Below are 22,035 nucleotides of genomic sequence, written 5' to 3'. Positions count from 1 at the left end.
ACACTGCGACCGTCACTGACCAATATTACACCCGGTACACTGCGACCGTCACTGACCAATATTACACCAGTACACTGCGACCGTCACTGACCAATATTACACCCGGTACACTGCGACTGTCACTGACCAATATTACACCCAGTACACTGCGACTGTCACTGACCAATATTACACCCGGTACACTGCGACCGTCACTGACCAATATTACACCAGTACACTGCGACCGTCACTGACCAATATTACACCCAGTACACTGCGACTGTCACTGACCAATATTACACCCGGTACACTGCGACCGTCACTGACCAATATTACACCAGTACACTGTGACCGTCACTGACCAATATTACACCCGGTACACTGCGACCGTCACTGACCAATATTACACCAGTACACTGCGACCGTCACTGACCAATATTACACCAGTACACTGCGACCGTCACTGACCAATATTACACCCAGTACACTGCGACCGTCACTGACCAATATTACACCCGGTACACTGCGACCGTCACTGACCAATATTACACTCGGTACACTGCGACCGTCACTGACCAATATTACACCCGGTACACTGCGACCGTCACTGACCAATATTACACCAGTACACTGCGACCGTCACTGACCAATATTACACCAGTACACTGCGACCGTCACTGACCAATATTACACCCGGTACACTGCGACTGTCACTGACCAATATTACACCCGGTACACTGCGACCGTCACTGACCAATATTACACCAGTACACTGTGACCGTCACTGACCAATATTACACCAGTACACTGTGACTGTCACTGACCAATATTACACCCGGTACACTGCGACCGTCACTGACCAATATTACACCAGTACACTGCGACCGTCACTGACCAATATTACACCAGTACACTGCGACCGTCACTGACCAATATTACACCCAGTACACTGCGACCGTCACTGACCAATATTACACCAGTACACTGCGACCGTCACTGACCAATATTACACCCGGTACACTGCGACCGTCACTGACCAATATTACACCCGGTACACTGCGACCGTCACTGACCAATATTACACCCGGTACACTGCGACCGTCACTGACCAATATTACACCCGGTACACTGCGACCGTCACTGACCAATATTACACCAGTACACTGCGACCGTCACTGACCAATATTACACCCGGTACACTGCGACTGTCACTGACCAATATTACACCCAGTACACTGCGACTGTCACTGACCAATATTACACCCGGTACACTGCGACCGTCACTGACCAATATTACACCAGTACACTGCGACCGTCACTGACCAATATTACACCCAGTACACTGCGACTGTCACTGACCAATATTACACCCGGTACACTGCGACCGTCACTGACCAATATTACACCAGTACACTGTGACCGTCACTGACCAATATTACACCCGGTACACTGCGACCGTCACTGACCAATATTACACCAGTACACTGCGACCGTCACTGACCAATATTACACCAGTACACTGCGACCGTCACTGACCAATATTACACCCAGTACACTGCGACCGTCACTGACCAATATTACACCCGGTACACTGCGACCGTCACTGACCAATATTACACTCGGTACACTGCGACCGTCACTGACCAATATTACACCCGGTACACTGCGACCGTCACTGACCAATATTACACCAGTACACTGCGACCGTCACTGACCAATATTACACCAGTACACTGCGACCGTCACTGACCAATATTACACCCGGTACACTGCGACCGTCACTGACCAATATTACACCAGTACACTGTGACCGTCACTGACCAATATTGCACCCGGTACTCTGCGACCGTCACTGACCAATATTACACCCGGTACACTGTGACCGTCACTGACCAATATTACACCCGGTACACTGCGACCGTCACTGACCAATATTACACCCGGTACACTGTGACCGTCACTGACCAATATTACACCCGGTACACTGTGACCGTCACTGACCAATATTACACTCAGTACACTGCGACCGTCACTGACCAATATCCGACAGTGCAGCTCTCCCTCAGTACTGCCCCTCCGACAGTGCGGCGCTCCCTCAGTACTGACCCTCCGACAGTGCAGCACTCCCTCGGCACTGCACTAGAATGTCAGCCTAGATTTTTATGCTCAAGTCTCTGGAGTGGGACTTGAACTCACGAGTTTCTGACTCAGAGGTGCGGGTGCTACCACTCGAGCCACTGGCTGACACTAAATTTGGGCCGATTGCCTCACCCTCAGGTAAGTGCTGCCGGGGGGGAGGAAGCAGAGCGGCTAGTGGGTGAGTGGGGGTTGGCAGTATATCTCAGGCGTGCCATGGAGCCTGCAGGTTCACTGCTGCTCCTCCTGGCTCTACATGGGAGTTGTTTCATTTACCTTGCTAGGCCCAGGAAACCTGTTATAAGCAGCCACCAGGGACGCTGGCAATAATCATCCAACCCAATGTGGGGTCTGACGTATTTCAGGCAGCTTTGGGGCCCGGGACATAGCCCCGCAAAATTGGTCCTTTTTCCAAACCAAAGCAGGCACAAGGAGTTCCAATTTCTGCCCCTTCCTCTTGAAGATGAGTCCTGATGGTGGGAACCTGTCTTGGAGAGGGGCTTGGATGGTGACACCTTTCTTTAAGAGACATTCTCATGGTGAAACTGCTCTTTAAACAAAGTTTTGAAAGTACAATCATCATCAACAACAACTACTTGCATTTAGAGAGCACCTTTAACATAGTAAAATGTCCCATAGTGCTTCACAGGAGAGTAACCAGACAAAATCTGACACCGAGCCACATGAGGAGATATTAATCATAATCAACTTTTATTGTCATTGTTAGTGCACAAGTGCAGTGCAACGAAATGTAGGCTTGCGGCTCCCGAGAGTGTACATTTAGATTAAGACATTTAAACGTTCAACATTCATTTGGCTTGTAATACATTAACATAAATATAACCATAATAAAGTGCATTGGCAGATGTGCAGGCTTTAGAGTTTATTTGTGGAGTTCAGTAGGATGACAGCCCTGGGAAAGAAGCTGTTCCTAAATCTGGTCGTACGGGTGCGAATGCATCTGTAGCGTCTCCCAGATGGCAGGAGGGCAAACAGACTGTGGCTGGGGTGGGACGGGCCTTTGATGATGGTCCGTGACCTCCGTAAACAGCGTTTCTGGTATATGTGCTCTATGGTCGGTAGCCGGGTGCCGGTAATGCGTTGGGCAGTTTTGACTACCCGCTGCAGGGCTTTCCGGTCATAGTAGCTACAGCTGATAGGGAGAGGCGAGGCCATGGAGGGATAAGGAGTCTCGATAGCGAGATCAATCTTTAAGAGACACCCCCCTGGTGAGCCCATTTCTTTAATCATGTGCCTTTCCATTCGCCTCTCCACAGGCTGCCATTATAAATACTAATCTGTTGATTGTTCCTCCGCCTGCTTGACTCAAGCCAGCTCTCTCAGCTCTTCCCGCAGTCTAGAATAGCCCTGTTATTGTAAACATAAAGCAGCATGGTTCCAAATAAATGAGAATTTGAACAGCAGCCCACTTTACCCTCTCTCAATGCTCTTGAGTGTTAAGTGATAAGTGTATAAAACAAACTGAGTAAAGCCAGTCAGACACTTAAACTGCGTGCGATGGATTTACTCTTTGGGTCAGCCCAGTCCTGGAGAGCTCACTGATAGCTTATTATTACACTGATTTATTTAGAACCCACTTCTGGTCCTCGCCCCCTCCTCCACCTGTACTGCTATCATAATCACTCATCCAGTCAATAGGAGCATGAAACTCGGGTCTAACATTGGCCTGGGCTTTACCATAAGGCCCCCACGAGATCCTTCAGGTTTGCACTTAAAGCTGCTTTAGTCACCTCACATTCTGGGGGCTGCATCACAGGAACATCAAAATCGCGTCCGCCCTCTCCCATCCTTCAATCGCAGATCCAATGATAATGGAGTTGTTGACTAATCACAGCGATCAGTCTCTATCAATGAGTCTACAACAGACCCAGACACGAGGCGAGGAAAACCCCCAGTGGGGGAGATCTTTGGGAACCAGAGGTCCAAAGTCACCTGTTCCTCCCGAGCACGCTGCACTCCCCACACGTCATGTCTCCAATTACTCAGATACTGATATTTTACTTTGTTCATAGAATCTTACAGCACAGAAAGCCGCCATTCAGCCCATCGTGCCTGTGCCGGCTCTTTGAAAGAGCTGTCCAATTAGTCCCACTCCCCCCCGCTCTTTCCCCAGAGCCCTACAGATTTTTCATTTTCATGTATTTATCCAATTCCCTTTTGAAAGTTACTATTGAATCTGCTTCCACCACTCTTTCAGGCAGCGCGTTCCAGATCACAACAACTCACTGCGTAAAAATATTTCACCTCATCTCCCCTCTGGCTCTTTTGCCAATTCCCTTCAATCTGTGTCCTCTGGTTACCGACCCTCCTGCCACTGGAAAGTTTCTCCTTATTTACTCAATAAAAACCCCTCATGATTTTGAACACCTCTATTAAATCTCCCCTTAGCCTTCTCTGCTCTAAGGAGAACAATCCCAGCCCTGGTACCATTCTAGTAAATCTCCTCTGCGCGCTCTCTCTCCAAGGCCTTTTCTTGTGCAAAATGGCCACAATTGGTGATTCAAATCACCTCAACAGCATGAGATGGATGAGAGAAGCAGGGTTGGTTGTTGCCGCCGGTGTGTTTCTGAGCCACGTGGACAGGAAGGTCCCAGGATCCACCCCGCTCTGTGCTGTGTTAGCTGATCGGTGCCGGGGTGTGCGCACGGGGTGACGATGTTAGTTACCTCAGCGATGGCAGAGAAATATCAGGCCCTGCCTGGTGTTCCGTGACCACTGCTGGAAAGTGAGCGTGGGCATCACTCATTGATGCCCCCCATGGTAGAACAGCCTACCAACCCATAACATAAATTCAGGAATAAAGAGTGGCCATCCTGGGGTAAGGGTGTGAGAGCAGCTAGCACCCACAGATCGGTGCCCCAGCAAAGGACAACTGCTTCAGAAGAGGGGAAGAGAAAACTGAGAGGGAGAAAAATTGGACAACAACAACTTGCATTTATATAGCGCCTTTAACATAGTAAAACATCCCAAGGCACTTGGACAGTCAGACAAAAGATTGCCCCTTTAAGACCACCTAACCTATGGTTTGAGGAAGTCAGATGAAAGAGATGCTCCCAATTATAAATCACATCGCTGTATAAAGTCAGCACTCAGCAGGCACCAGTGGGGAAACTGGCTGAGAATATTTGCAACATGATTAATCCCATCACAACTGTTTAAACCAGCAAGATGATTATTAGCATTTCTCATCATTAAAGAGCACCTGCAAACTGCAACAAGGCAACAAGCTCAGCTCCTGTGTAAACACTGGCACATCAAACCACACATTCATCAATCCTTACCCTGCTGAGTAAACAGCGTCTCCCTGCAGTTACACAGTGAGTGACCCTTACCCTGAATAAACAGTGACTCTGTACAGTTACAGTGAGTGACCCTTACCCTGAATAAACAGTGACTCTGTACAGTTACACAGTGAGTGACCCTTACCCTGAATAAACAGTGACTCTGTACAGTTACACAGTGAGTGACCCTTACCCTGAATAAACAGTGACTCTGTACAGTTACACAGTGAGTGACCCTTACCCTGAATAAACAGTGACTCTGTACAGTTACAGTGAGTGACCCTCACCCTGAATAAACAGTGACTCTGTACAGTTACACAGTGAGTGACCCTTACCCTGAATAAACAGTGACTCTGTACAGTTACACAATGAGTGACCCTTACCCTGAATAAAGTGAGTCTGTACAGTTACAGTGAGTGACCCTTACCCTGAATAAACAGTGACTCTGTAGTTACAGTGAGTGACCCTTACCCTGAATAAACAGTGACTCTGTACAGTTACACAGTGAGTGACCCTTACCCTGAATAAACAGTGACTCTGTAGTTACACAGTGAGTGACCCTTACCCTGAATAAACAGTGACTCTGTACAGTTACAGTGAGTGACCCTTACCCTGAATAAACAGTGACTCTGTACAGTTACAGTGAGTGACCCTTACCCTGAATAAACAGTGACTCTGTACAGTTACAGTGAGTGACCCTCACCCTGAATAAACAGTGACTCTGTACAGTTACACAGTGAGTGACCCTTACCCTGAATAAACAGTGACTCTGTACAGTTACACAGTGAGTGACCCTCACCCTGAATAAACAGTGACTCTGTACAGTTACACAATGAGTGACCCTTACCCTGAATAAAGTGAGTCTGTACAGTTACAGTGAGTGACCCTTACCCTGAATAAACAGTGACTCTGTACAGTTACAGTGAGTGACCCTTACCCTGAATAAAGTGAGTCTGTACAGTTACAGTGAGTGACCCTTACCCTGAATAAACAGTGACTCTGTACAGTTACACAGTGAGTGACCCTTACCCTGAATAAACAGTGACTCTGTACAGTTACACAGTGAGTGACCCTTACCCTGAATAAACAGTGACTCTGTACAGTTACAGTGAGTGACCCTCACCCTGAATAAACAGTGACTCTGTACAGTTACACAGTGAGTGACCCTTACCCTGAATAAACAGTGACTCTGTACAGTTACACAATGAGTGACCCTTACCCTGAATAAAGTGAGTCTGTACAGTTACAGTGAGTGACCCTTACCCTGAATAAACAGTGACTCTGTAGTTACAGTGAGTGACCCTTACCCTGAATAAACAGTGACTCTGTACAGTTACAGTGAGTGACCCTTACCCTGAATAAACAGTGACTCTGTAGTTACACAGTGAGTGACCCTTACCCTGAATAAACAGTGACTCTGTACAGTTACAGTGAGTGACCCTTACCCTGAATAAACAGTGACTCTGTACAGTTACAGTGAGTGACCCTTACCCTGAATAAACAGTGACTCTGTACAGTTACAGTGAGTGACCCTCACCCTGAATAAACAGTGACTCTGTACAGTTACACAGTGAGTGACCCTTACCCTGAATAAACAGTGACTCTGTACAGTTACACAGTGAGTGACCCTCACCCTGAATAAACAGTGACTCTGTACAGTTACACAATGAGTGACCCTTACCCTGAATAAAGTGAGTCTGTACAGTTACAGTGAGTGACCCTTACCCTGAATAAACAGTGACTCTGTACAGTTACAGTGAGTGACCCTTACCCTGAATAAAGTGAGTCTGTACAGTTACAGTGAGTGACCCTTACCCTGAATAAACAGTGACTCTGCACAGTTACAGTGAGTGACCCTTACCCTGAATAAACAGTGACTCTGTACAGTTACACAGTGAGTGACCCTTACCCTGAATAAACAGTGGCTCTGTACAGTTACACAGTGAGTGACCCTTACCCTGAATAAACAGTGACTCTGTACAGTTACAGTGAGTGACCCTTACCCTGAATAAACAGTGACTCTGTACAGTTACACAGTGAGTGACCCTTACCCTGAATAAACAGTGACTCTGTACAGTTACACAGTGAGTGACCCTTACCCTGAATAAACAGAGACTCTGTACAGTTACAGTGAGTGACCCTTACCCTGAATAAACAGTGACTCTGTACAGTTACACAGTGAGTGACCCTTACCCTGAATAAACAGTGACTCTGTACAGTTACACAGTGAGTGACCCTTACCCTGAATAAACAGTGACTCTGTACAGTTACACAGTGAGTGACCCTTACCCTGAATAAACAGTGGCTCTGTACAGTTACACAGTGAGTGACCCTTACCCTGAATAAACAGTGACTCTGTACAGTTACACAGTGAGTGACCCTTACCCTGAATAAACAGTGACTCTGTACAGTTACACAGTGAGTGACCCTTACCCTGAATAAACAGTGACTCTGTACAGTTACAGTGAGTGACCCTTACCCTGAATAAACAGTGACTCTGTAACAGTTACAGTGAGTGACCCTTACCCTGAATAAACAGTGACTCTGTACAGTTACACAGTGAGTGACCCTTACCCTGAATAAACAGTGACTCTGTACAGTTACACAGTGAGTGACCCTTACCCTGAATAAACAGTGACTCTGTACAGTTACACAGTGAGTGACCCTTACCCTGAATAAACAGTGACTCTGTACAGTTACACAGTGAGTGACCCTTACCCTGAATAAACAGTGACTCTGTACAGTTACAGTGAGTGACCCTTACCCTGAATAAACAGTGACTCTGTACAGTTACAGTGAGTGACCCTTACCCTGAATAAACAGTGACTCTGTACAGTTACACAGTGAGTGACCCTTACCCTGAATAAACAGTGACTCTGTACAGTTACACAGTGAGTGACCCTTACCCTGAATAAACAGTGACTCTGTACAGTTACAGTGAGTGACCCTTACCCTGAATAAACAGTGACTCTGTACAGTTAGTGAGTGACCCTTACCCTGAATAAACAGTGACTCTGTACAGTTACACAGTGAGTGACCCTTACCCTGAATAAACAGTGACTCTGTACAGTTACACAGTGAGTGACCCTTACCCTGAATAAACAGTGACTCTGTACAGTTACAGTGAGTGACCCTTACCCTGAATAAACAGTGACTCTGTACAGTTACAGTGAGTGACCCTTACCCTGAATAAACAGTGACTCTGTACAGTTACAGTGAGTGACCCTTACCCTGAATAAACAGTGACTCTGTACAGTTACAGTGAGTGACCCTTACCCTGAATAAACAGTGACTCTGTACAGTTACACAGTGAGTGACCCTTACCCTGAATAAACAGTGACTCTGTACAGTTACACAGTGAGTGACCCTTACCCTGAATAAACAGTGACTCTGTACAGTTACAGTGAGTGACCCTTACCCTGAATAAACAGTGACTCTGTACAGTTACAGTGAGTGACCCTTACCCTGAATAAACAGTGACTCTGTACAGTTACACAGTGAGTGACCCTTACCCTGAATAAACAGTGACTCTGTACAGTTACACAGTGAGTGACCCTTACCCTGAATAAACAGTGACTCTGTACAGTTACACAGTGAGTGACCCTTACCCTGAATAAACAGTGACTCTGTACAGTTACACAGTGAGTGACCCTTACCCTGAATAAACAGTGACTCTGTATAGTTACACAGTGAGTGACCCTTACCCTGAATAAACAGTGACTCTGTACAGTTAGTGAGTGACCCTTACCCTGAATAAACAGTGACTCTGTACAGTTACACAGTGAGTGACCCTTACCCTGAATAAACAGTGACTCTGTACAGTTACAGTGAGTGACCCTTACCCTGAATAAACAGTGACTCTGTACAGTTACACAGTGAGTGACCCTTACCCTGAATAAACAGTGACTCTGTACAGTTACAGTGAGTGACCCTTACCCTGAATAAACAGTGACTCTGTACAGTTACAGTGAGTGACCCTCACCCTGAATAAACAGTGACTCTGTACAGTTACAGTGAGTGACCCTTACCCTGAATAAACAGTGACTCTGTACAGTTACACAGTGAGTGGCCCTTACCCTGAATAAACTAACTCTTGTCCTGCTGAATAAACTCTACCATTACACAGCCATTTTGTGTTTGCACATCTGTCCCTATCTGTCTTTCCATCTTGTCCTCTCTCTATACAGTTGTCAATATGTGTGTCTGTGCCTGATTGTCTCTCATTCTGTATCTGTTTCTATCTGTGTGTGCCTGTCTCAATCTGTGTGTCTCTATTTCTGTGCCTGTGTGCCTATCTCTCTGTATGTGTCTCATTCTGCATCTGTTTCTGTGTGTGCCTGTCTCAATCTGTGTGTCTCTCTATTTCCGTGCATGTGTGCCTATCTCTCTGTATGTCTCACTATCTGTGTGTATATATTTCACTATCTCTGTGTGTATGCCACACTCTGTGTGTGTCTATCAGTGTGTATACACTCAGGGATATACCTGTTTATACACTGTATGAATAGAACTGCGTTTATGTGCTAAACCATAAATGTATTTTGATGCTTTGGCAACATAAGATGTAACTTATCATGCCAATAAAGCGATTTGAATTGTGAATTGTGTAAATTTCTCTCGCTGTGTATATCGCACTTCACTGTGCCTTTTTCTCTTTCCTTGTGTCACTATCTTTATTTGCGTATCTCTACCTCTCCGTGTCTCTGTCTGTTTCTGTGTGTGTCTCTCTGTATTCCTTGTGTGCGTCTCTGTCTCTGTCTCTGTGTGTATTTCATTCTCTGTGGCTGTTACTCTCTATCTCTCTCCGTACTGTGCCTGTCACATTCTCCTCTGTAGAAGGTCATTGATTTTCATGTGTAAACATTTGTATTAAACAGGGGAGGAGTGCAGTGCATTGTGGGGGATTATTTCATGAGCGCTGGGGACTGATATTAATTACAAAGCTGCACGGTGACTGAGCTATTTAACTCTTAATTGACCACTGCATACCACAAAAGCAATTCAAACACAGCTAGTGGCGTAATAAAAAGGGGAAATCACGGTCAACGGTCGCTGTTAGTATTGAATTGTCTGATCGGCTATTTCTCGCGGATCAATAAAACAACTATTGGAAATATACAGCAGGGCAGTCAACGCAATCGGGTGTGGATCCTTCATCAGAACACCTGCTGGCCCACACCCAGAATACTAGCCTGTCATGTCAGCCTTGGCTCGGTGGGTAGCACTCTCACCTCCGAGTCAGGAAGTTGTGGGTTCAAGACCCACTCTCGAGACTTGAGCACAAAATCCAGGCCATCTTTCAGATGAGACGTTAAACTGAGGCCCCGTCTGCCCTCTCAGGTGGATGTAAAAGATCCCGCGGCCACTATTTTGAAGAAGGGCAGGGGCGTTCTCCCCGGTGTCCTGGGGCCAATATTTATCCCTCAATCAACATCACTAAAACAGATTATCTGATCATTATCTCATTACGGTTTGTGGGAGCTTGCTGTGCACAAAATGGCTGTCACGTTTCCTACATTATCAAATCAAATCAAATCAATCAATCAAAATCAAATCAAATCAAATCAAATCAACTTTTATTGTCATTGTTAGTGCACAAGTGCAGTACAACGAAATGTAGGCTTGCGGTCCCGAGAGTGTACATTTGGATTAAGACATTTAAACATTCAACATACATTTGGCTTGTAGTATATTAACATAAATATAACCATAATAAAGTGCATTGGCAGATGTGCAGGCTTTAGAGTTTATTTGTGGAGTTCAGTAGGATGACAGCCCTGGGAAAGAAGCTGTTCCTAAATCTGGTCGTACGGGTGCGAATGCATCTGTAGCGTCTCCCAGATGGTAGGAGGGCGAACAGACTGGCTGGGGTGGGTAAGGTCTTTGATGATGGACCGTGACCTCCGTAGACAGCGTTTCTGGTATATGTGCTCTATGGTCGGTAGCCGGGTGCCGGTAATGCGTTGGGCAGTTTTGACTACCCGCTGCAGGGGCTTTCCGGTCATAGTAGCTACAGCTGCCATACCATACTGTGATACAGTTTGTCAGGATGCTCTCTATAGTGCAGCGGTAAAAGTTAGAGAGGATCAGGGGTGACAGATTACATCTCTTCAGCCTCCTTAAGAAATATAGGCGCTGCTGGCCTTCTTCACCAGAGAGGAGTGTTGAGGGACCAGGAGAGGTCTTCTGTGATGTGGACTCCGAGGAACTTAAAGCTGTCCACCCTTTCCACCACAGCCCCATTGATGTGGATGGGGTGTGACTTCCGCCTTTAGACTTCCTGAAGTCCACAATGATTTCTTTTGTTTTCTTGGTGTTAAGGGCCAGGTTGTTATCGGCGCACCACTTCACGAGATGCTGGACTTCCTCCCTGTAGGCTGACTCATCGTTGTTGGTGATCTGGCCTACTACCGTGGTGTCATCTGCAAACTTGATGATGGTGTTGGAACCATTAACAGCCACACAGTCGTGGGTGAAGAGGGAGTAGAGGAGGGGGCTCAGCACACATCCTTGTGGGGCCCCCGTGTTCAGGGTCGGGGGGGAGGTGTGGTTACCTAATTTGACAGACTGGGGTCTGTTTGTTAGGAAGTCCAGGGTCCAGTTGCAGAGGGAAGTGTTCAGGCCAAGAGTTTGGAGTTTGGTGGCCAGCTTGTTGGGGACGATAGTGTTGAATGCTGAGCTGTAGTCTATAAACAGCATTCTGATGTAGGTCTCCTTACCATCTAGGTGATTCAGTGCCGAGTGTAGAGCAGTTGTGATTGCATCCTCCGTTGATCTGTTTGCACGATAGGCAAACTGGTGTTGGTCAAGGGAGGCAGGAACACTGGCTTTGATGTGGGCTAAGACCAGTCTCTCGAAACACTTCATTATGATGGGTGTGAGTGCGACAGGTCGATAGTCGTTCAGGCACGTCACAGCCGTTTGTTTTGGCACAGGAATAATGGTAGCGGTCTTGAAGCATGTAGGGACTACTGCCTGGGCCAATGACAGATTGAAGATGGCGGTACAGATTTCTCTCCCCTCCTTGCCCAAGGGCGCTGATTCTCACAGAGATGCTGATCAGCACATTCCTTGAGTACCCGTCCAGGGATGCTATCCGGTCCAGCAGCCTTCCGTGTGTTCACTCCGCGTAGAACACCCCTTACGTCGGAGGTCAACAGAGTGAGCACCTGGTCACAGTGACTACACTTCAACAGTACTTAATTGGCTGTAAAGCACTTTGGAACATCCTGAGGTCATGAAAGGCGCTATAGAAATGCAAGTCTTTCTTTCTGTACCAGACACTGACTGTCCTGTTGTGGATTTGCAGCACACTCTGTTCTTATTCCTGACATTGTGTTGCAGTAGCTGCGCTGAAATATTCACTGGAGAAGGGAGGTGAAGGTGACACACCTGATCCGTTTGCCAGCAGTAGCGCAGGCTGTAAGAGCAGGAACGGAGTCAGGAGAGCTGGATTTTGGGAAGGATTTCTGAGGGAAATGGACCAGGATCCTTGGCACGATGAGCCAGTGCTAGCTGATACTTGCAGTTATTGGAGGGACAGAGTGCTAGCTTGCTCCTCTCCATCGCCAAACCTGAGCCAAAGTCATTTATAAATAACCTGCTCAGAAATGGAACTGTTTGCATAATCCCTCCTGAGGGCGAATGGGACCGGTGTTAAAGGCTTGGAGACTCTGAAAGGGGATTAAACGCAGAAATGTCACCAGGAGCACAGTAATGAGCGAAATGTTGGTAATTGTACCTTGTTAACACCTTTGCCAGCTTCTTGTTTGCGGTTTCCTGCAACTGCTCACTCCGCCCTTCAGTCATCAACAGACTTTGTTTGATCATTTTGGTACAGATTTCTCTCCCCTCCTTGCCCAAGGGCGCTGATTCTCACAGAGATGCTAATTCGCCACATTCACCTGGGAGACTCCAAGGGCTTTCATGGAATCACAGAATCTTACAGCACAGAAGGAGGCCATTCGGCCCATCGTGCCTGTGCCGGCTCTTTGAAAGAGCTCTCCAATTAGTCCCACTCCCCCTGCTCTCTCCCCATAGTCCTGTAAATTACTCCTTTCGCCCCTTCAAGTATTTCTCCAATTCCTTTTTGAAAGTTACTGTTGAATCTGCTTCCACCGCCCTTTCAGGCAGCGCATTCCAGATCACAACAACTCGCTTTGTAAAAAATATCTCCTCATCTCCCCTCTGGTTCTTTTGCTAATTATCTTAAATCTGTGTCCTCTGGTTACCGACCCTCCTGCCAGTGGAAAGTTTCTCCTTATTTACTCAATAAAAACCCCTCATAATTTTGAGCACCTCTATTAAATCTCCTCTTAACCTTCTCTGCTCTAAAGACAACAATCCCAGCTTCTCCAGTCTCTCCACGTAACTGAAGTCCCTCATTCCTGGTACATCATGGGGAGCTGTGTCTCTTTTGAACATGCAATCACTTTTATGTAACCGGTGTGTGTTTTCACACTCAGCTGTTGGCATTTCACGTGCAGTTGTGGAATTCTAATCCAAGGACCACTTTACTGCGAATCTGTCAGGGTTTTTGAGGAGACAGCTGAACTTTGCGCAAAATGTCCATTAAAAATAAACTGAGGAACTCCCTCAATGGTTCAGTCAGATACTGGGCTCTCGGAACCAGAAAGAGCCCAGGTTCCATTCCCATTCAGTGCCACGTTAGCTGCTCTCAACCAGCAGTTGGGTTTTGTAAATGGCCACAAGGCCTCAGCTAGGGAGAGAACACCAGCCAGGATTTCTGCTACAGGATCTTTGGCTTTATAACCAGACCCATAGAGTACAGAGGCAAGGAAGTCATACTAAACCTTTATAAAGCTCTGGTTAGCCCCCAGCTGGAGTATTGGGTCCAATTCTGGGCACCGCACTTTAGGAAGGATGTCAAGGCCTTGGAGAGGGTGCAGAGGAGATTTACTGGAATGGTACCAGGGATGAGGGACTTCAGTTATGTGGAGAGACTGGAGAAGCTGGGATTGTTCTCCTTAGAGCAGGGAAGGTGAAGGGGAGATTTAATAGAGGTGTTCAAAATTATGAGGGGTTTTAATAGAGTAAATAAGGAGAAACTGTTTCCAGTGGCAGGAGGGTCGGTAACCAGAGGACACAGAGTGAAGATACAAAAGCAAAATTCTGCAGATGCTGGAATTCTGAATGAACATAATTGGCAAAAGTACCAGAGAGATGAGATGAGACTTTTGTTTTTAAACGCGGGGCATTGTGATCTGGAACGCGCTGCCTGAAAGGGCGGTGGAAGCAGATTCAATAGTAACTTTCAAAAGGGACTTGGATAAATACTTGAAGGGTGGAAATTTGCAGGGCTCTGGGGAAAGAGCAGGGGGGAGTGGGACTAATTGGAAGCTCTTTCAAAGAGCCGGCGCAGGCACGATGGGCCGAATGGCCTCCTTCTGTGCTGTATCATTCTATGATTATTACTACCCAATGACTCTTGCTAAATAGGGCGCAAGGATGGGTTCTTGAATGAAGATTGGAATGATCTGTGATACATCACCTGGTTGAAAAGCCTACTGACATTCACTATCTAGGCTCATACATCAACATGGCTATTTGGGGTGAGTACTGGATGGTGGGAAGCCCAAGAAAGTGGTAAAATAGTGGTGTGGGGATGAATGAAAAGCAAAAAGGGAGGCAGGGTAGGGAATGTGTTTGCTCAATCGATTGCCAACTAAGAGGGGTGAAATGACACAAAAACTGGGGACAGGCTGGCCTGAACAAAACCCCGGGCCATTGTCTGTAGAGTCTTATGTTAGATGCTCACAAGCAAAAGGTGGGTTATTGAGAAGCTCACTGCTGCTCTACCCAAAGACTCCACACTGAAAAAATCGACAAGGACCTATTAGCGGGTCTGTCAAGAGCAGCTCACAGTGGGTCAGGGAAACATTATTTTGTCCGAGATAGAGAGTCCGGACAATGCTCAGTGTGTCCTCACCAGCTGATTGGTTGAAAGGTCGTGATCCCGTCCAGCTGATTGGTTGAAGGATAGTGGTCATCACCAGCTGATTGGTTGAAGGATAGTGGTGATCACCAGCTGATTGGTTGAAGGGTACTGATCTCTGGCCCTGTGATCCAATTGGTTTGAAGGGATTCTCCAGCATGACATTGCACATACATTGGCACTGGCTCAAGACTTTGAATAATACAGGTGAATAGGTTTGGCTGACACAGTCCCTGGTACATTAACAGATTATTCACATGGGTGAAAAACAAGTCTTAAAGTGAATGTATTTCAGTCACAGGGAGTGGCCACTGCCTGTTTGGATAGACCAAGGTGACCTTACAGAGGTATACAAGGTAGTACACAGTACAGGAAAGGTAAATCGGAGCACTGCTTCAGGTTAAGTACAAGAGGGCCCAGGATCAAAGTGAGCGGCAAACAAAGACTGATGTCAGGAAGTTCTTAACACAAGCATCAATTGTTGTTCCGTGTAGGATAATGGAGGCAGGAATCCCGGAATCATTTAAGGCACAACTGGATGTTGTGATGGGAGGTATAGGAATTATGTGCAGCAATGATACATGATACCATAACCTTAAAATTAGAGCGAGGCTGTTCAGGAAGCACTTCTTCACACAAAGGGTAGTGGAAATCTGGAACTCTCCCCCCAGAAAACTGTTGATGCTGAGGGTCAACTGAAAATGTCAAATTGATAGATTTTTGTTGGGTAAAGGTTACGGAAGCAAGGCAGGTAGATGGAGTTAAGATACAGATCAGCCATGATCCAGCTGAATAGTGAAACAGGCTCAAGGGGCTGAATGTCCTCCTTCTGTTCCGATGTTCCTATTATAAGTTTTTTTGAGCCCAAGCTGAGCTTCTGGTCCTATATATTATCCATCGCCGACTTCCACCTCCGTAACATTGCCCGTCTCCGCCTCGCCTCGCCTCCTCTACTGCTGAAACCCTCGTCCATGCCTTTGTTACCTCTAGACTCAACTATTCCAACGCTCTCCCGGCCAGCCTTTCACCTTCCACCCTCCAAAACTCTGCTGCCCGTGTCCTAACTCACACGAAGTCCCATTCCCCCATCACCCCTGTGCTCACTGCCCCGTGTCCTAACTCACACCAAGTCCAGTTCCCCCATCACCCCAGTGCTCGCTGACCTACATTGGCTCCCGGTCCGGCAACGCCTCGATTTTCAAATCCCTTCATGGCTTCTCCCCGCCCCATCTCTGTAACCATCTCCAGCCTTACAACCCTCCACCGCCCCGAACTCCTGTTCCTGTGACTCTGGAACTTTTGTGTATCCCTCCTTCCATTGAAGGCACGTCCGCCATTGCTGGACGTGCCTTCAGCCACCGAGGCCCCACACTCCCTAAACCTCTCACTTGTTCCCTCAGTCCCTCCCTCATATTTTCTCAACCACTCCCTCGCTGTGCCTCTCTCTGCCTCACTCGTTCCCGCAATCTCTCTCTCTCTGCCATCTTGTTCCCTCAGTCTCTCTCTCTCCCTCCCTTGTTCCCTCAATCTCTCTCTCCCTCCCTTGTTCCCTCAGTCTCTCTCTCTCTCTCCCTTGTTCCCTCAGTCCCTCTCTCTCTCTCTCCCTCCCTTGTTCCCTCAGTCTCTCTCTCTCCCTCCCTTGTTCCCTCAGTCTCTCTCTCTCCCTCCCTTGTTCCCTCAGTCTCTCTCTCTCTCTTTCTCCCTCCCTTGTTCCCTCAGTCTCTCTCTCTCTCTCCCTTGTTCCCTCAGTCTCTCTCTCTCTCTCCCTTGTTCCCTCAGTCTCTCTCTCTCTCTCTCCCTTGTTCCCTCAGTCTCTCTCTCTCTCTCTTTCTCCCTCCCTTGTTCCCTCAGTCTCTCTCTCCCCCTCCCTTGTTCCCTCAGTCTCTCTCTCTCTCTCTCCCTCCCTTGTTCCCTCAGTCTCTCTCTCTCTCTCCCCCTCCCTTGTTCCCTCAGTCTCTCTCTCTCCCTCCCTTGTTCCCTCAGTCTCTCTCTCTCTCTCTCCCTCCCTTGTTCCCTCAGTCTCTCTCTCTCTCTCCCCCTCCCTTGTTCCCTCAGTCTCTCTCTCTCCCTCCCTTGTTCCCCCAGTCTCTCTCTCTCTCTCTCCCCCTCCCTTGTTCCCTCAGTCTCTCTCTCTCTCTCTTTCTCCCTCCCTTGTTCCCTCAGTCTCTCTCTCTCCCTCCCTTGTTCCCCCAGTCTCTCTCTCTCTCTCTCTCCCTCCCTTGTTCCCTCAGTCTCTCTCTCTCTCTCTTTCTCCCTCCCTTGTTCCCTCAGTCTCTCTCTCTCCCCCTCCCTTGTTCCCTCAGTCTCTCTCTCTCTCTCTCCCTCCCTTGTTCCCTCAGTCTCTCTCTCTCTCTCCCCCTCCCTTGTTCCCTCAGTCTCTCTCTCTCCCTCCCTTGTTCCCCCAGTCTCTCTCTCTCTCTCTCCCCCTCCCTTGTTCCCTCAGTCTCTCTCTCTCTGCCTCCCTTGTGATGTGCCTCAATGAATCCGAGACTCAACGTTAACGGAGCAAAGCAAGGTTTTTATTAACTCAGAAAGTAATACACAGTGGAGAAGTGTCTCTCATCCAGAGATCTGCTGTACTGCCTGTGAGACACGCTGGGGCCTGCTTAAGTAGGGGCCAGGTATGGGCGGAGCCCTACACACAATACAATACAGGTAAGGAAATGAAACTGAAACTAAACTCCCCTGCTTGTCACAGTCACAGGCACAATCAAACACAGAGAATACAGAGTGCCTGATGAATGGCATATTTCATCACATTCACCCCTTCTACAGATTTAGTCTGTTCGGGGGTTTGATAGTCCTCTGTGACCGACGTAGCTGTTGTGGTGCTGCGGTGTCGGCTGGGTGTCCCCGGTGGCCTCCTGGGTCTCTGCCGGGGGCGCCGCCAGGGTTGTTGAAGGGGTAGTTGGTGGGGGCACCGTTGGTCGATGTTCTTCCGGGGGTGATGAAAGGATAGTGGGTGGGTAAGAGTTGCTGTGATCGTTGTTGTCGTGGTTGTTGTCGTTACCGGCTGGGGCGACGTCTTTTATGGACACGGTGTCCTCCCTTCCGTCGGCGTGCCGGACATACGCGTATTGGGGGTTGGCGTGGAGTAGCTGCACTGACTCCACGAGAGGGTCCGTCTTGTGGCCCCTCACATGCCTTCATACAAATACCGGACCTGGGGTGGAGAGCCATGACGGCATGGATACGCCGGAGGTGGATTTCCGGGGAAAAACAAACATTCGTTCATGAGGCGTGGCATTAGTGGCCGTACACAATAGCGACTGTGTCGAATGGAGCACATCTGGGAGGACTTCCTGCCAGCGGGAGATAGGGAGGCCCTTGGTCCTTAGAGCTAGAGTGACTGCTTTCCATACTGTCCCGTTCTCTCGCTCCACCTGGCCGTTACCCTGGGGGTTGTAGCTGGTGGTACGGCTCGTGGCGATCCCCCTGGACAGCATGTACTGGCGTAGCTCTTCACTCATGAAGGACGCCCCCCTATCCGTATGGATGTAGCTTGGCATACCGAACAGGCAGAACAGGCTGTTGAGGCATTTAATGACCGTGGCGCTGGTCATGTCTGGGCAGGGGAAGGCGAATGGGAAACGGGAGTATTCGTCCACAATGTTCAGGAAGTAAACATTGCGGTCGACTGACGGGAGGGGGCCCTTGAAATCTTAGCTGAGCCGCTCAAAGGGCCGTGTAGCTTTGATTAAGTGGGCTCTATCTGGGCGGTAGAACCGAGGCTTGCACTCAGCGCAAGTGCGGCAGTTCCTGGTCAGAGACTTCCTCAATCGAGTAGGGTAAGTTGCGGGACTTTAAGAAGTGGAACAGCCGTGTGACCCCTGGGTGGCAGAGGTCGTTGTGGAGGGTCTGTAGCCGATCCCCGGTGGCGCTGGCACACATCCCTCGTGAGAGGGCGTCGGGGGATTCGTTAAGGGCCCCGGCCGGTAAATTATGTCATACTCGAAGGTGGAGAGCTCGATCCGCCACCTGAGAATCTTATCATTTTTAATCTTCCCCTTCTGTTTATTATTAAACATAAACGCTACCGACCGCTGGTCGGTAAGTAGGGTGAAGCGTTTGCCGGCTAGGTAGTGGCGCCAGTGGCGCACTGCCTCCACGATGGCTTGGGCCTCCTTTTTCACGGAGGAGTGTCTGATCTCGGGCCCTTGGAGGGTCCTCGAGAAGAAAGCTACGGGCCGCCCCGCCTGGTTGAGGGTGGCCGCCAAGGCAAAGTCAGACGCATCACTTTCCACTTGAAAGGGAGTGTTCTCGTCCACTGCCTGTAGCGTGGCCCGTTCAATATCCCGCTTAATGCTTTTGAAGGCGGCGTGGGCCTCAGCAGAGAGCGGAAAAGAGGATGTTTTCAAGAGGGGGCGGGCTTTGTCGGAGTAGTTGGGGACCCATTGGGCATAATAAGAAAATAACCCCAGGCACCTTTTCAGGGCTTTGGGAGTGTTGGGCAGGGGCAGCTCCCGTAGGGGGCTCAATCGGTCGGGGTCTGGTCCGATTTCCCCATTCTCCACCACGCTGCCTAGTATGCAGAGGCGCGTGGTGTTGAAAACGCACTTGTCCTCGTTGTAGGTGAGGTTGAGTTTTTGTGCGGTTTTCAGGAACCTCTCGAGGTTCGAGTCGTGATCCTGCTGGTTGTGACCGCAGATGGTGACGTTGTCGAGGTAGGGGAAGGTTGCCTGCAAGTGGTGGTCATCGACCATGCGGTCCATCTCCCTCTGGAAGACCGAGACCCCATTCGTCACCCCAAAGGGGACTCTGAGGAATTGGTAGAGGCGTCCGTTCGCCTCGAAGGCGGTGTACGGGCGGTCCTCTGGTCTGATAGGGAGCTGGTGGTACGCTGACTTGAGGTCGATGGTGGAGAACACCCGGTATTGGGCAATTTGGTTCACCATTTCTGATATGCGGGGTAGCGGGTAGGCGTCTAGTTGGGTGTACATGTTGATCGTTTGGCTATAGTCGATCACCATCCGTTTCTTCTCGCTACCCCTCACCACCACCACTTGGGCGCGCCACGGGCTGTTGCTGCGTTCAATAACGCGCTCCCTCAGCAGCCTGTCCACCTCGGTCGCGATAAACCGCCTGTCCTCCCAGCTGTACCTCCTGCTTTTGGTCGCTATTGGCCGGCAGTTGGGGGTAAGGTTCGCGAATAGCGAAGGCGGCTTTACCTTCAGGGTAGCCAGACCGCACACTGTGAGGGGCGGCTGGGACCCACCGTAATTGAGCGTGATGCTTTGGTGGTGGCACTGGAAATCCAGGCCCAAGATCACACTCGCACATAGACTCTTCATGATTAGTCATTTAAAATTATCGTATACAGTTCCGTTAACGGACAATTGTACCGCGCAGTAACCCATAATGGTCGATGTCTGGGTTTTATCAGCCATAGAGATGGTGCCCCGAGCAGGGACCACCGTTAGAGAGAGTTGTTGTGCTAGTTCAGGGTGGATAAAACTCTCCGTGCTTCCACTGTCAATTAAACATTTAACCCCGCACCCGTTTACCTCGATGTCCACCATTGATTTGGATAGCGGGTGCGGTCTGGTCTGGTCCACTGTGACCGATGCCATTGTAGGGCCCTGATCGAGACAAGATGGCGTCCACGCTGTCTGCTCACAAGATGGCGGACCCCACGAGGTCGGGCAAGATGGCGTCCAAGATGGCCGCTCCCACGGCGCACACGCGGCGGTGGCGGGTTTTCCAGCGGGGTTCCCTCTGCACACCTTCCCGAAGTGCCCCTTCTTACCGCACTTAAAGCAGGTGGTGGCCTTTCGCCGGGCACAGGTTTCTGGTGTGCTTCGGCTGCCCGCAGAAGTAGTAGTTGGGGCCCCGACGCGTCGCGGCCGTCGTAGGGCTTCTGGGGGGAGAGCGGGGCCCCGACGGTGTCGGGATGCTGGGCGGGGAAGATGCCTTCCAAGATGGCGGCGCCCTTGGTGCACACGTGGCGGGCTGAAGAGTAGGCGTCCGAGTTTCTCTGGGCCACATCCAGGGATCGCGCTGTGTCCACAGCCTGTTTCAGGTCCAATCCCGTTTTTTCCAGTAGTCTCTGCCGGATGTAAGTGGAGCTGAGGCCTGTGATAAAGGCATCACGAACAAGCTCGTCAGTGTACACTGCGGCTTTTACATCTTGGCACTTGCAGTCTTTGCCAAGCGTTTTCAGGGTGACTAGGAACTCATCCAGCAATTCCCCAGGTCGCTGTGTGCGAGTAGCGAGCAGATGCCTAGCGTACACCTCGTTCGTAGGCTGCTGGTAATGCGCCTTTAGGATGTCGCAGGCGGCCGGGTACGTGTCGGCGTCTTGGATGAGGGGGTAAACCCGGTGGCTTACCCAATTCCGCAAGATTCCGAGTTTCATACTTTCAGCGTCCGTAGCGTCTGTGATGGCTGCGGAATTGTCCAGGAAGAATTCCATACACTTAAACCAGTGTCCGAATCGTGTCGATGCGTCCGAAGCATGCGGGTCCAAATCCAAACGTTCGGGTTTCAAGAGTTGATCCATTGCGTTGAAAATTGAGTTAATAAAATTGATGTGCCTCAATGAATCCGGGACTCAACGTTAACGGAGCAAAGCAAGGCTTTTATTAGCTCAGAAAGCAATACACAGTGGAGAAGTGTCTCTCATCCAGAGATCTGCTGTACTGCCTGTGAGACACGCTGGGGCCT

This window comes from Somniosus microcephalus, chromosome 21, assembly GCF_052327205.1.
Source record: "Somniosus microcephalus isolate GS21.2 chromosome 21, FLI_Smic_1.0, whole genome shotgun sequence".
In the NCBI taxonomy this organism is placed as follows: domain Eukaryota; kingdom Metazoa; phylum Chordata; class Chondrichthyes; order Squaliformes; family Somniosidae; genus Somniosus; species Somniosus microcephalus.
Note: the sequence above shows the minus strand (reverse complement) of the source record.